This window comes from Oncorhynchus mykiss, chromosome 6 (genome assembly GCF_013265735.2).
Source record: "Oncorhynchus mykiss isolate Arlee chromosome 6, USDA_OmykA_1.1, whole genome shotgun sequence".
Lineage (NCBI taxonomy): Eukaryota > Metazoa > Chordata > Actinopteri > Salmoniformes > Salmonidae > Oncorhynchus > Oncorhynchus mykiss.
The window spans coordinates 68,214,237-68,227,987 of NC_048570.1; positions in this window are offsets into that span (position 1 = coordinate 68,214,237).

Here is a 13,751-nt window from a genome sequence, read left to right on the forward strand (position 1 = left end):
TCTAGCATGTCATCCCTCTGTGTGGTCCTCACAAAAGAGAAACAGATAGATGGAGGGAAATTTAGGGAAGTGCCAACTAGGAAAGAGATGTTTCAAAATCTGACACTTTCATTTCTGGGCAAGGGGGGGGGACGACGACGGAAGAAAAAATAACAAAGTTGGAATGGTAGTGTGAGAGGTGTCAGAGTGAATTAAAGCATCCAATTGGATTTGCAGGGAAATAACTCTATATTATAGTAGGTACCTGTTGGTAAGCCTGGATAAATGTGAGAGGCAAAGTCTGCAATGCTGTCATGAAGGCAAAGGGTGGCTACTTTGAAGAATCTAAAATCTAAAATATATTTTGATTTGTTTAACACTTTTTTAGTTACTACATGATTCCATATGTGTTATTTCATAGTTTTGATGTCTTCACTATTATTCTACAATGTAGAAAATAGTACAAATCAAGTAAAACCCTTGAATGAGTAGGCGTGTCAAAACGTTTGACTGGTACTGTATATATATTGAACTATGCTTCCCTCCTGGAGCTGATAGTATGAGAGCCATTGAAACCATGGATCCCAAATTAGAGCAGTAAGATTATTATACTGGAGTATATTATAGCTTTTAATAAGGGCAAACTCCCATTTCCTATTTGTAGAGTAAACACAGGTGATATCATTTACAGACATTTGTACTTTTTTAACCATCACATACAGGAGATGAGGATCATGTTTTGCAATAAAAACACAAGTAATGTAGACTATAAATACCATAAACCAGTTTGGATCTTCAAATGTGGGTTTTTGAAAATTCACCATAAAGAGCACAAAATCCCCCTTAATCAGGTTTATTTGTGGCTTGCTGGATGGAGAGAAGAGAAAGGCCTTTTCCGGAGCACATGGTACAGATCCAGTGCCCTGAAGGTGTTGTGTCAGTGAAACACAGGCAGCTGGGAGAGATTAATAAACGGCCGTGCATCGTAAATACTGCTGTGCTCCTGTGATTTATGCCACATCAGACAGTAGAGGGATGGGGAGATAAGGGCAGCGCAGAGACAAACGTTCTGTTCCAGCGCGGGAGGGAGGGGGACACATCTCCCCACCCTCCATCTGATGCGAGCTTGTGCTGTGCCAAAGGTATCTGAGGCTGGAGAGACTTGATGAGGAATCTGGGAGTCACAGAGAGGAGAGGGGAATAGGAATACCCAAAGCAGGTTTTTCTGCTATCATATGGTGTGTAACCTCGCATCCAAAGAGACTGCTTAGTCTAACTTAGTCAGTCAAGCAAAAATTTATGTTTCTTGAATCAGTCACTCGCATACATGCCATCGGATCACAGGTGATAAAACACAGAAATACTGGTCTATATTTGATTAGACAGCTGTGTCTGTGTTTAGTTTTTTACTGCGATACAGTTTTTCCCTACCTCTAAATCAGTAGTTTCCTATCTGGAATCAATCATATACACATAAGATAGCCTCCAAAATGACCAGTTGACTTGCTTCATGAAAAGCCAAAGGGTGCGAGTATTTACACTCACACAGATGGGAGTGATTTGTTGATATCCAAACTAATATATAATGTCTTGTTTTACCAGGGTTTGCAGAATGTTGCGGTCACAGAGGGGAGGAAAGGGTGAAATACAGCGCTCTCTGGCCAACAGGAGAGGAAGAAGGTGGTTAGAATCAGGTCTTTTGGGGGAGGAAGGAGGTTTCCATGGCCAGAAAATGAAAGACATGTAAAACAGGATCAACAAACCAGTAACCTACTCCAGGTTGTCTCTCCACCCCAGTGGGCACAAACTGGTTGAATCAACGTTGTTTCAAAGTAATTTGTCAACGTATTGTGACGTGGAAAATGCATTGGATTTGGAAAACGTCATCAATGTGATTGCTTTGAAGGTGAAATGTCAACCACTGGATTATGTCATAATGGTAACCAAATTCAATATAAACCAACCTTGTATAAAATAGGTTGAATTTGTACCTTTAAAATAACCTCAGCGTTAAATCCAATATCAGAAGAAACTCAAACAATAGGCACTTTCTACTGGAGAATTGATCTATCTACAGCTAACCTTTGATCTCCCATACAGGGTTTTAAACAAGCCTAACCCTGCTTAGCTTTGATATTTGTCAATGACTATTACCAATGGGCTTTTGAGAGATTGCCACTTAAAAATGCGTAGGTTTAAGAGAGCAAATTAAATGTGACCATTATTTATCACTCATATCATGAACAATGCTATTTAGTCCTACAGTATATAGCATTTGCCAAGTTATCAACAGCTATTGTTTCAATTCAACCTAGAATTCAACAAAAATAGGCAATACAATAGGCCTAGGGCAGGGTTCACCAACTGGCAGCCAGAGGCCGAATTTGGCCCATGGGTGATTTTATTTTCCCCCTCTCAATTGTTGGACTTTAAAGACTGTAAAAACACCAGCAAATCAGCTCCTACTTGGCAGACCGCTCCTACCAGGTGACGTGGAGTGGATCTGTGTCTGCACCACGTAATCTCACTACTGGTGTCCCCCAGGGCTTGGTTCTAGCCCATCTCCTCTTCTCTCTATACACCAAGTCAGTCGGCTCCGTCATATCCTCACATGGTTTCTACTATCATTGCAATGCGGATGACACTCAACTACTTTTCTCCTTCGACCATTCTGACACCCAGTTGGTGACACGCATCTCTGCGTGCCTGGCAGATATCTCAGCTTGGATGTTGGCCCACCACCTCAAGCTCAACCTTGACAAGACAGAGCTGCTCTTCCTCCCAGGGAAGGCCTGCCCACTCCAATACCTTTCCATCACTGTTGACAACTCCACAGTGTCCCCCTCCCAGAGTGCAAAGAACCTTGGCGTGGCCCTGGACATGATCTGTCCTCCTCTAAAATCACAGCAGTGACTTGCTCCTACAACATCCATAGAGTACAATCCGACCTCACACAGGAAGTGGAGCAGGTACTACTAATCCAGGCACTTGTCATCTCCTGTCTGGACTACCGAAAGTCACTGTTGGCTAGGCTCAACGCTTGTGCCATCAAACCCATGCAACTTATCCAGAACGCTGCAGCCCGCCTGGTGTTCAACCTTCCCAAGTTCTCCCATGTCACCCTGCTCCTCTGCACACTCCACTGGCTTCCAGTTGAAGCTCACATCACCAAAAAGACCATGGTACTTGCATACAGAGCAGCAAGAGGAACTACCCCTCCCTATCAGTGATAGACATTTGGGTGACAGCTAAATAAAAAATCGGACATTGTTTTTCCATTGGAATTTGGTTGTGCTTTAAGATTTTTGAAAGCATAATGATAACACATTGACAATTCAACTAACTTTGGGTGAATTTAGGTTGTAATCTCAATGATCAACGTCTAAACCAAATATTACCCAAGTATCCACATTGAAATGACATGTTGTGCCCAGTGGGACTTTTGGAGCTTAGCTAGAGGTAGACAGAGAGAGAGGAAGGAGATGAGAAAGAGCTAGAGAGAGAGTTTGAGAGGAGAGAGACACTGGGCCCTTGTGCCTTGTTAGTTGTTACTGTACCTGACAAAGGCAAAGGCCCATAAACAAATGGCAATTTGAAGCATTACAGCAGCAAAGGGGCTTTGTCTTTTATACATGGTTTCATACACTCATCTCACATTATGGAATATTCTGGATATGGGTTCAATATCATTTTGGATCTGTGTACCTTTTATTTGCCAATGGGCCTTCCTCCCCACACAGACTGATGATGCCACTTCCACTCATCTCTCTCTCCCCTCTATGGGAATTTACGGTCATTTTGCAATCAGACCAACTTTAAATGTAGATACTTACAATAATCATCCCAAAGTAAAGTATACCAAACTATGAAGACATGAACACACTACAACCATGTGTGTTCGCTTCAGTCATACAGTACAGTTCACTGAGGTGCAGCCAAGGAGAATGATTAATGACTCATATTTTCTATTTTTTTGACTGAACATTATCAGATAATTGTGACAAAATGGAAGGGTGTGGGTTAAACAAGGAAGAGTTGGCATGGCACAATGGATGAGAGCACTAAATATAGCTGCTGCAGGGAAGCGGCCAAGTGGGATACGGTACTGGTATATCCTGTTAAACTCAAACTGTCTGTGGTATTATCAGACCGACAGTCTGGGATCTTAAATCCATCCACCTTAATGCCAAAACACAAAGGTGGAACACAAGCTGCTTGGCTGAGCCCTGTGAAACCGAGACCCTCGTGGGAGCGGATGGGGAAAGCGGACGGGGTGAATAATTGCTTTATGACACTGACATGGGTGATAATGAAAAGAAGATTTACATCATCACAATAATCACAATGCTTCAGGGGTGATGTCATACAGAGCCCTTATGGTAGCAAACATCTCGCTTACTGCACAGTATGGAGGCTGTGTTGCAACGTCACACAAATACCCCAGTGTTTAGGAGGAAGGCCTCATAGTTATAGCCAATTATTGCTTAATATTTTATTTATTTTGTCATTTGTATACCCAAGTTTTAACTGGCAAACCTCCTGTCAGTTGGAGAAAATAACAGATGACACTGACACAGTGTCTCCTCCTAATACTTCAGAACTGTACACACAGCACAGAGCACTGGATATGAGTCAAACACATAGGATGGGGCCAGCAGCCTTCTGGCCCCATCCTATGTGTTTGACTCATATCCAGTGCTTTGTGCTGTGTGCTTGATGTCACTCGCAGCCCGTTCTCGCCCCCTCCTCGCCACGGCCGCAGCAGTGGTGCAGGCAAGCTGAGTGGCGGCAGGATTTGTTTTTCTGGGCAGACTGCGAGGAGTCGGTTTAACGGTTGGGGATTATTATTTAACGGTGCTCCACATGGAGCCCTGCATCCCCGCTCCTGAGAGAGAAAGGTGTTAATTCCATTTCTCAATGTGTTTTTAGTTTGCCCCATCGCTGACATGCTTCTCAGCTCTAATGGGCACCAGTGACGGACAGCCCAAAGCTCGCACCACGTTCGGTGGGAGAGAGTGTGCAATTATGTGGATGGAAAATGCAAGGCAATTACTGAATTGAGCAATCCTTATATTTATATAATAGCATCCACTACCACACCCTTTGGATAATATAAATAAATAGTGAGGTTAGTGAACAATGACATAGTAGAGCGTTTCGACATCATTATCAAATAACGGCGTTAACAAATAAGGCATGAAATGACTTAGCATACATAGCGCTGTGGATGAAAACTGAGGGGCTCCTATTTAGCAACGGCAAACAAACAATTGCTTCATAGCTGTAGATCAAGTCAATCCTTTAAGTTTGGCATCAGTTCTCTCAGATGTTCTTTCAGTCTGCTGTCTGGCAAGGTGAAGGTAAAAGAGGAAGATTGGCTTTTACTTAGCAGATCAGCAGTCCAACAATCCTCCCATCCACCCTGTGTGTAGTGGGACTGGACAGAGAGTACACTTTAAACTGAATGGGTGGACAACTTAATCTTGGTTTCATCATAGAAGGCATGTGAACAGTCAGTATATCAGCTATACTGGCCAACAGACCACCATTCACATTTTTGAATTGCACAGCACACTAGAAAACACATTTGATTCAATGTAATAATCCATCAACTAACAATTACATGAGAATGCATCTAAGTGTAAACCAGGCCCAAGTATGAAGGCATTCTGGGCTAGCAGCTGGGTGGGTTTCAGCAGCTAAGCTGTTCTGCTCTGGTCTGCTGAGATCCTGCTAATGACTATCCATGTGGACTCCATTTCCTTCCTGTCCCCATCCCGCCCACCTATTTATCCTGACACACACACACACCGAGAATGATAGTGAGAGACTTGTTGTTTTTCTCTCATATGCTTTTAAACGGCAGATAGGAGTTCCCAGTAGTTTAGAGGGCAACACATTTCAAATGCCTGGACAACAAACCGACAACAGTGCTTTCCCCGTCATTTGCTAGGAAAACACTTCCCATCGTGGGCTCCCCGCCCCCGGCCTGCGTTCCCCCACTGTAAATCATGATGAAATGGCTTGCAGGTGTCAGGATTAAAGAATAGTCACACAGGACCTCCAGCCCCAGCTGGGTCCCTCCCTTTGCCAGGTCTTCTGTTGCTATTTGTTTTTGTGAGATCCTCTTGTATAGTACCAGGGACCGGCACCGAGGAAGGCAGAGCCGGTTGGGGGACGGGGGGGCTCTGGGCCTGCTCTGAGTTATGCACTCAGTTAGCCCAGTGAGTAAGAGAGCAGATGTCCCTCCTGCCCTCTCAGGGTGTTTAGCATACCTGCCTCCTCCAGTTAAACAACATAACCTTCACACATCTCTGGCTGTATGAGCCAACACCGGCCCCGTGCCAGAGGCTCTGGGATCAATAAATCCTCCTGTCAGCAGCCATGAGCAGCACAGAGAGATGAGCTACGCAAAGAAGAGGATGCTTCAAAAATGTGATTTTATGTGACTGCGGTGTAAACCGTGGAAACTGTAAAACTGACAGCACAGTGCTAACAACACGCTCAAAGTATAAACCCAAATGAATGAACTTTAAAGCTATGTGTCTATATGCTGAGTGAATCCTTCTGATAGTTTCACTCAGGGGTGCTCAGTCCACTCAGGGGTTTTCAAATGTTCAGTCCACTCAGGGGTGGACTGTGCATTTGCCAAAAGTGCCAGATGGGCTGGTCAATTCTTAGCCTATTGGGCCTGTCTAACTTGGCTTTTTTGCACAAAATGATCATTATCTGGCTAATAATAGGCCACGTGGGGGGCCACGAGGAAAGAAAAATGGGCAAAAAATGGGCCGGTGTGATAAAAATGTCAGAGATGATTTCTGGTACCAGTCTGCCCCTGGTTAAACTCTTTGTTAAATCAACCAAGAAACAGAGAGAAAGGGAAGAAAAAGAGAGGGCACAATTTTCTCTCTCCAATCTTTCTCTGAAGAACCTGGGTACCTGATTACCTGCTCTTTAAGTAGTTAAGTACATCCCCTGTGTTGTGCTGACTAGGCTGTTGTGAGAGAAGAGTGAGTGGTTCTGCCAGCTCTGTTCCCCAGCTGAGGAGAAACCACAATATTAACCAACAGCTTTGACAGTGTGGGAGCAGCCTCCATGGAGAGACGTAGTCCCTGGGCATTCTGAAGTGGTCCAGAAACCTCCTCACTGAAATTACCACTGACACATTGGTGAGTCTGCAGCTAAGGGCTGGAGAGAATATGGAGATATGTTGATATATTGAGAGGGACTACTGAGTCCATTACTGTGAACCATCTATAATACTACACACTGTAGCTATGGGCTATACTTGTCATTATCAAACCTTATATCTTATGAAAGGTCATATAATCTCAAAGTCTTTAACATCCTGCACGTGCCAAAAGACAGTATTATATTGGATTGTACAATATGGTCTCTGAGGAGCAAGCCATGTTAATATATAACTGCTTTAATAATTCTTAGAGATTTAAAGTAACACTGACTTCAAACCCCCCTCTACCACAAAGCTGGAGGAAACTCAATGGTTTGGTGGGAAGTTGGGTTAGTTTACAAGTGCTTCAGTGAAAGGGGACCCCACAAAGCAGGTTTTATAAAGCCAGCGTTATTTCACAGAACACAATCTCTTGGACCACTTGTACCCTCTTCTTGCGCTAAAGAGGAGAGACAGTCGGGGGGAGGGGGAAGAAGAAGGCTCTCATGTGGCTGATTTGATAATGACCCTTCTGTTGGGAGCGGATTGATAGACGCTGTCAGAGAAACACAAGAACTCTCAAGAGCGTTGTCAGGGGCCTGCGTGAGCCGAAAGCCATAAGAGACGTGTGTAGCTCCTGCCAAAGGATGTCCACCAGTCCCCATCCACTGCCAGACGGGAAGGGGAGACCCACTCAGGTTGAATGGAGCAAGCCGCTGCTCAGCAGCAGATGTAAGGGTGGATTGTTCCCAGTAGAAATATTAATCCAGAAGGGTTTGAAGATTATGTCGTGTCGTTAAAGGTATTTCAATAACTGTCAGAGTTGACATATTTATTTTGTTGAAAGGAGGAAGAGGAAGAGACATCTCTCCGGAAGATAAAACAAACACTCCACCCTTGAGACCTCACAGTGTAACACCATCTGAGACTGTTGTTCCTGTGCAACATCTGAAACACACACTGTCTCTTCACACACAGAGACGGGAGATCAGTTGGTATGGTGGATGGCCTGTCTATGTCTTACGAGGGCTCTATTTCTCTGGGAGCCCACTGTATATCTGCGAGAAGTGAAAACGATATGAGAGGGTGGATACTGCAGCCATGGGGTGACTGACAGTACCTGCCCGCGGAGGCACCCCATGCTGCATGTAAAACATGTCAGAGAGGAGTGGAGCCATCCCCTCCCCTCCCCTCTCCTTCCTTCCATCATCCCTCGCCCTGATCTGCTCTCCTCTTCCACACACTCTGCTTTCTATTAGACAGCACTGTGGCACCTGTAGGGGCTCAGGCAGAGAGGTACAGACACAACCATCTGCAGCTCTGTGAGGGTTTGCCAGTGTGTGATACGTTGTGATACATTCTCCATTGGTCACGGCCCTCTGTGTAATTCCGCTTTGTTTTGTGCTGGCGAAGAACAAAGAGGAACAGGAATACAAACAGCCTTTATGAATTTAGTTAAGTGGATGGGTGGATGACACTCCACCCTTCATATGATTGAATCATAGGGCCGCCCTCCATAACAGGAAGACAGCACTTTCTTTCTGCCCCCTTTACCTTTACATTTCGTACTGTGATTATGTCAGCAGAGATTGTTTATAGATAAAGGGCTAGTTATTCTGGATTTTAACCATATGTTTATGGGTGGAGAATTCCATGTAATCATGTCCCATAGGATTTTGTTTGTGAGCCATTTCTAGACATATATATAACATACATCTCGAAACCCACCAATAAACAATGAATCCAATAACAACAGCAGGAGAGTTTTACTCACAGTTGCACTGTATGTACACTACATATACAAAGGTATGTGGACACTCCTTCAAATTAGTGGATTTGGCTATTTGAGTCACACCCATTGTTGCCAGGTGTATAAAATCTAGCACACAGCCATGCAATCTCCATAGACAAACATTGTCAGTAGAACATGCACAGAGCCCTGACCGCAACACTATCGAACAACTTTGGGAATAATTGGAACACCGACTGCGAGCCAGGCCTAATCGCCCAACATCAGTGCCCAACCTCACTAATGCTCTTGTGGCTGAATGGAAACAAGTCTCCACAGCAATGTTCCAATATCTAGTGAAAAGCCTTCCCAGTAGAGTGGAGGCTGTTATAGCAGCAAAGGGGAGGCCATCTCCATATTAATGCTCGTGATTTTGGAATGACATGTTTGACGAGCAAGGTTGTCATGTAGTGTACGTAGAGTATGCCTGGTTGTTATTTTTTTTTAATGCCTTCCTCACCATCTTAAATAAGCATGCCCCATTCAAGACATTTAGAACCAGGAACAGATATAGCCCTTGGTTCTCTCCAGACCTGACTGTCCTTAACCAACACAAAAACATCCTATGGCGTTCTGCATTAGCATCGAACAGCCCCCGTGACATGCAACTTTTCAGGGAAGCTAGAAACCAATATACACAGGCAGTTAGAAAAGCCAAGGCCGGCTTCTTCAAGCAGAAATTTGATTCCTGCAACACAAACTCAAAAAAGTTCTGGGACACTGTAAAGTCCATGGAGAATAAGAACACCTCCTCCCAGCTGCCCACTGCACTGAAGATAGGAAACACTGTCACCACCAATAAATCCACTATAATTGAGAATTTCAATAAGCATTTTTCTACGGCTGGCCATGCTTTCCACCTGGCTACCCCTACCCCGGTCAACAGCCCTGCACCCCCCACAGCAACTCGCCCAAGTTTTCACCACTTCTCCTTCTCCCAAATCCAGTCAGCTGATGTTCTGAAAGAGCTGCAAAATCTGGACCCCTACAAATCAGCCGGGCTAGACAATCTGGACCCTTTCTTTCTAAAATTATCTGCTGAAATTGTTGCAACCCCTATTACTAGCCTGTTCAACTTCTCGTGTCGTCTGAGATTCCCAAAGATTGGAAAGCACCTGCGGTCCTCCTCCTCTTCAAAGGGGGGACACTCTTGACCCAAACTTTCTAAGGTCTTCGAAAGCCAAGTCAACAAACAGATTACCGACCATTTCGAATCCCACCATACCTTCTCCGCTATGCAACCTGGTTTCAGAGCTGGTCATGGGTGCACCTCAGCCATGCTCAAGGTCCTAAACGATATCCTAAACGATATCTTAACTGCCATCGATAAGAAACAATACTGTGCAGCCGTATTCATTGACCTGGTCAAGGCTTTCGACTCTGTCAATCACCACATCCTCATCGGCAGACTCGACAGCCTTGGTTTCTCAAATGATTGCCTCGCCTGGTTCACCAACTACAAATCGGAGGGTCTGTTGTCCGGGCCTCTGGCAGTCTCTATGGGGGTGCCACAGGGTTCAATTATTGGGCCGACTCTCTTCTCTGTATACATCAATGATGTCGCTCTTGCTGCTGGTGAGTCTCTGATCCACCTCTACGCAGACGACACCATTCTGTATACTTCTGGCCCTTCTTTGGACACTGTGTTAACAACCCTCCAGGCGGGCTTCAATGCCATACAACTTCCATGGCCTCCAATTGCTCTTGAATACAAGTAAAATTAAATGCATGCTCTTCAACTGATCGCTGCCTGCACCTGCCCGCCTGTCCAACATCACTACTCTGGGCGGCTCTGACTTAGAATATGTGGACAATTACAAATACCTAGGTGTCTGGTTAGACTGTAAACTCTCCTTCCAGACTCACATCAAACATCTCCAATGCAAAGTTAAAACTAGAATTGGCTTCCTATTTCGCAACAAAGCATCCTTCACTCATGCTGCCAAACATACCCTTGTAAAACTGACCATCCTACCAATCCTCGACTTTGGCGATGTAATTTACAAAATAGCCTCCAATACCCTACTCAATACATTGGATGCAGTCTATCACAGTGCCATCCGTTTTGTCACCAAAGCCCCAAACACTACCCACCACTGCGACCTGTACGCTCTCGTTGGCTGGCCCTCGCTTCATACTCGTCGCCAAACCCACTTGCTCCAGGTCATCTACAAGACCCTGCTAGGTAAATGCCCCCTTATCTCAGCTCGCTGGTCACCATAGCAGCACCCACCTGTAGCACGCACTCCAGCAGGTATATCTTTCTGGTCACCCCCAAAACCAATTTTTCCTTTGGCCCGCCTCTCCTTCCAATTCTCTGCTGCCAATGACTGGAACGAACTACAAAAATCCCTGAAACTGGAAACACTTATCTCCCACACTAGCTTTAAGCACCAGCTGTCAGAGCAGCTCACAGATTACTGCACCCGTACATAGCCCATCTATAATTTAGCCCAAACAACTACCTCTTTCCCTACTGTATTTATTTATTTTGCTCCTTTGCACCCCATTATTTCTATCTCCACTTTGCACATTCTTCGACTGCAACTCAACCGTTCCAGTGTTTTACTTGCTATATTGTATTTACTTCGCCACCATGGCCTTTTTTTTGCCTTTACCTCCCTTATCTCACCTCACTTGCTCACATTGTATATATACTTATTTTTCTACTGTATTATTGACTGTATGTTTGATTTACTCCATGTGTAACTCTGTTGTTGTATGTGTCGAATTGCTATGCTTTATCTTGGCCAGGTCGCAATTGTAAATGAGAACTTGTTCTCAACTTGCCTTCCTGGTTAAATAAAGGTGAAGTAAAATTAATAAATAAAATATCAAATGTATGTACACTACCGTTCAAAATTTTGGGTCACTTAGAAATGTGCGTGTTTAAGAAAGAAAATCTGTTTTTTGTCCATTAAAATAACATCAAATTGATCAGAAATATAGTGTAGACATTGTTAATGTTGTAACTTCTTAGGGATAGCCTTCTTTTTTTCAATTTTTGCCTAAAATGACATACCCAAATCTAACTGCCTGTAGCTCAGGCCCTGAAGCAAGGATATTCATACTCTTGGTACCATTTGAAAGGAAACACTTTGACGTTTGTGGAAATGTGAATTGAATTTAGGAGAATATAACACAATAGATCTGGTAGAAGAAAATACAAAGAAAAAAACCAACTGTTTTTTCTACCACCATCTTTGAAATGCAACAGAAAAGTCCCACATCTAGCCATCACTCTGGATGTAATTTCGATGGTGACCACAAGATGGCAGCATGTACTTGTCCTCTTGCTCAGTTGTGCACCGGGGCCTCCCACTCCTCTTTCTATTCTGGTTAGAGACAGTTTGTGCTGTTCTGTGGAGGGAGTAGTAAACAGCGTTGCACGAGATCTTCAGATTCTTGGCAATTTCTCTTATGGAATTGCCTTCATTTCTCAGAACAAGAATAGACTGACAATTTTCAGAAGAAAGTCCTTTGTTTCTGCCCGTTTTGAGCCTGTAATCGAACACAGAAATGCTGATGGCCAGATACTCAACTAGCCTAAAGAAGGCCAGTTTAATTGCTTCTTTAATCAGCACAACAGTTTTCAGCTGTGCTAACATAATTGAAAAAGGGTTTCCTAATGATCAATTAACCTTTTAAAATGATAAACTTGGATTAGCTAACACAATGTGCCATTGGAACACAGGAGTGATGGTTGCTGATAATGGGCCTCGGTACGCCTATGTAGATATTCTATTTAAAAAATCAGCCGTTTCCAGCTACAATAGTCATTTACAACATTAACAATGTCTACACTGTATTTCTGATCAATCTGATATTTGAATGGACAAAAAAAGTTGCTTTTCTTTCAAAAACAAGGAAGTGTCTAAGTGATCCCAAACTTTTGAACGGTAGTGTATACTGAATAAAAATACAAATACAACATGTAAAGTGTTGGTCCCATGTTTCGTGAGCTGAATTAAAAGATCCCTGAAATGTTCCATATGCACAAAAAGCTTATTTCTTTCAAATGTTGTGCACAAGTTTGTTTACATCCCTGTTAGTGAGCATTTCTCCTTTGCCAAGGTAATCCATTCACCTGACGGTATGGGATATCAAGAAGCTGATTAAACAGCATGATCATTACACATGTGCACCTTGTGCTGGGAACAATAAAAGGGCACTCTAAAATGTGCAGTTTTGTCCCACAACACAATGCCACAGATGTCTCAAGTTTTGAGGGAGCATGCAATTGGCATACTGACTGCAGGAATGTCCTACAGAGATGTTGCCAGAGAATTGAATGTTCATTTCTCTACCATAAGCTGCCTACAACATTGTTTAGAGAATTTGGCATCACATCCAACCGCCTAACAACCACAGACCACGTGTAACCACGCCAGCCCAGGACCTCCACATCCGGCTTCTTCACCTGCGGGATTGTCTGAGATGGGGGAGGGGGGTACTGAGGAGTATTTCTGTCTGTAATAAAGCCCTTTTGTGGGCCTATGCCATTCCCAGGCCCACCCATGGCTGCTTCCCTGCCCAGTCATGTGAAACCCATAGATTAGAGCCTAATTTATTTATTTCAATTGACTGATTTCCTTCTATGAACTGTAACTTAGTAAAATCTTTGACATTGTTGCATGTTGCGTTTATATTTTTGTTCAGTATATGTTTGTATGTAACACTAGAGGAGGATGAGTGTGTAAGGTTCATTTAAAATAAAATATCTAATACAGGAACAGGAGACTGATCCCTCTGACTGGGCCATGGATACGGGAGTCTATACTATCCTGTAACACACTCTCACACTGCACAGTC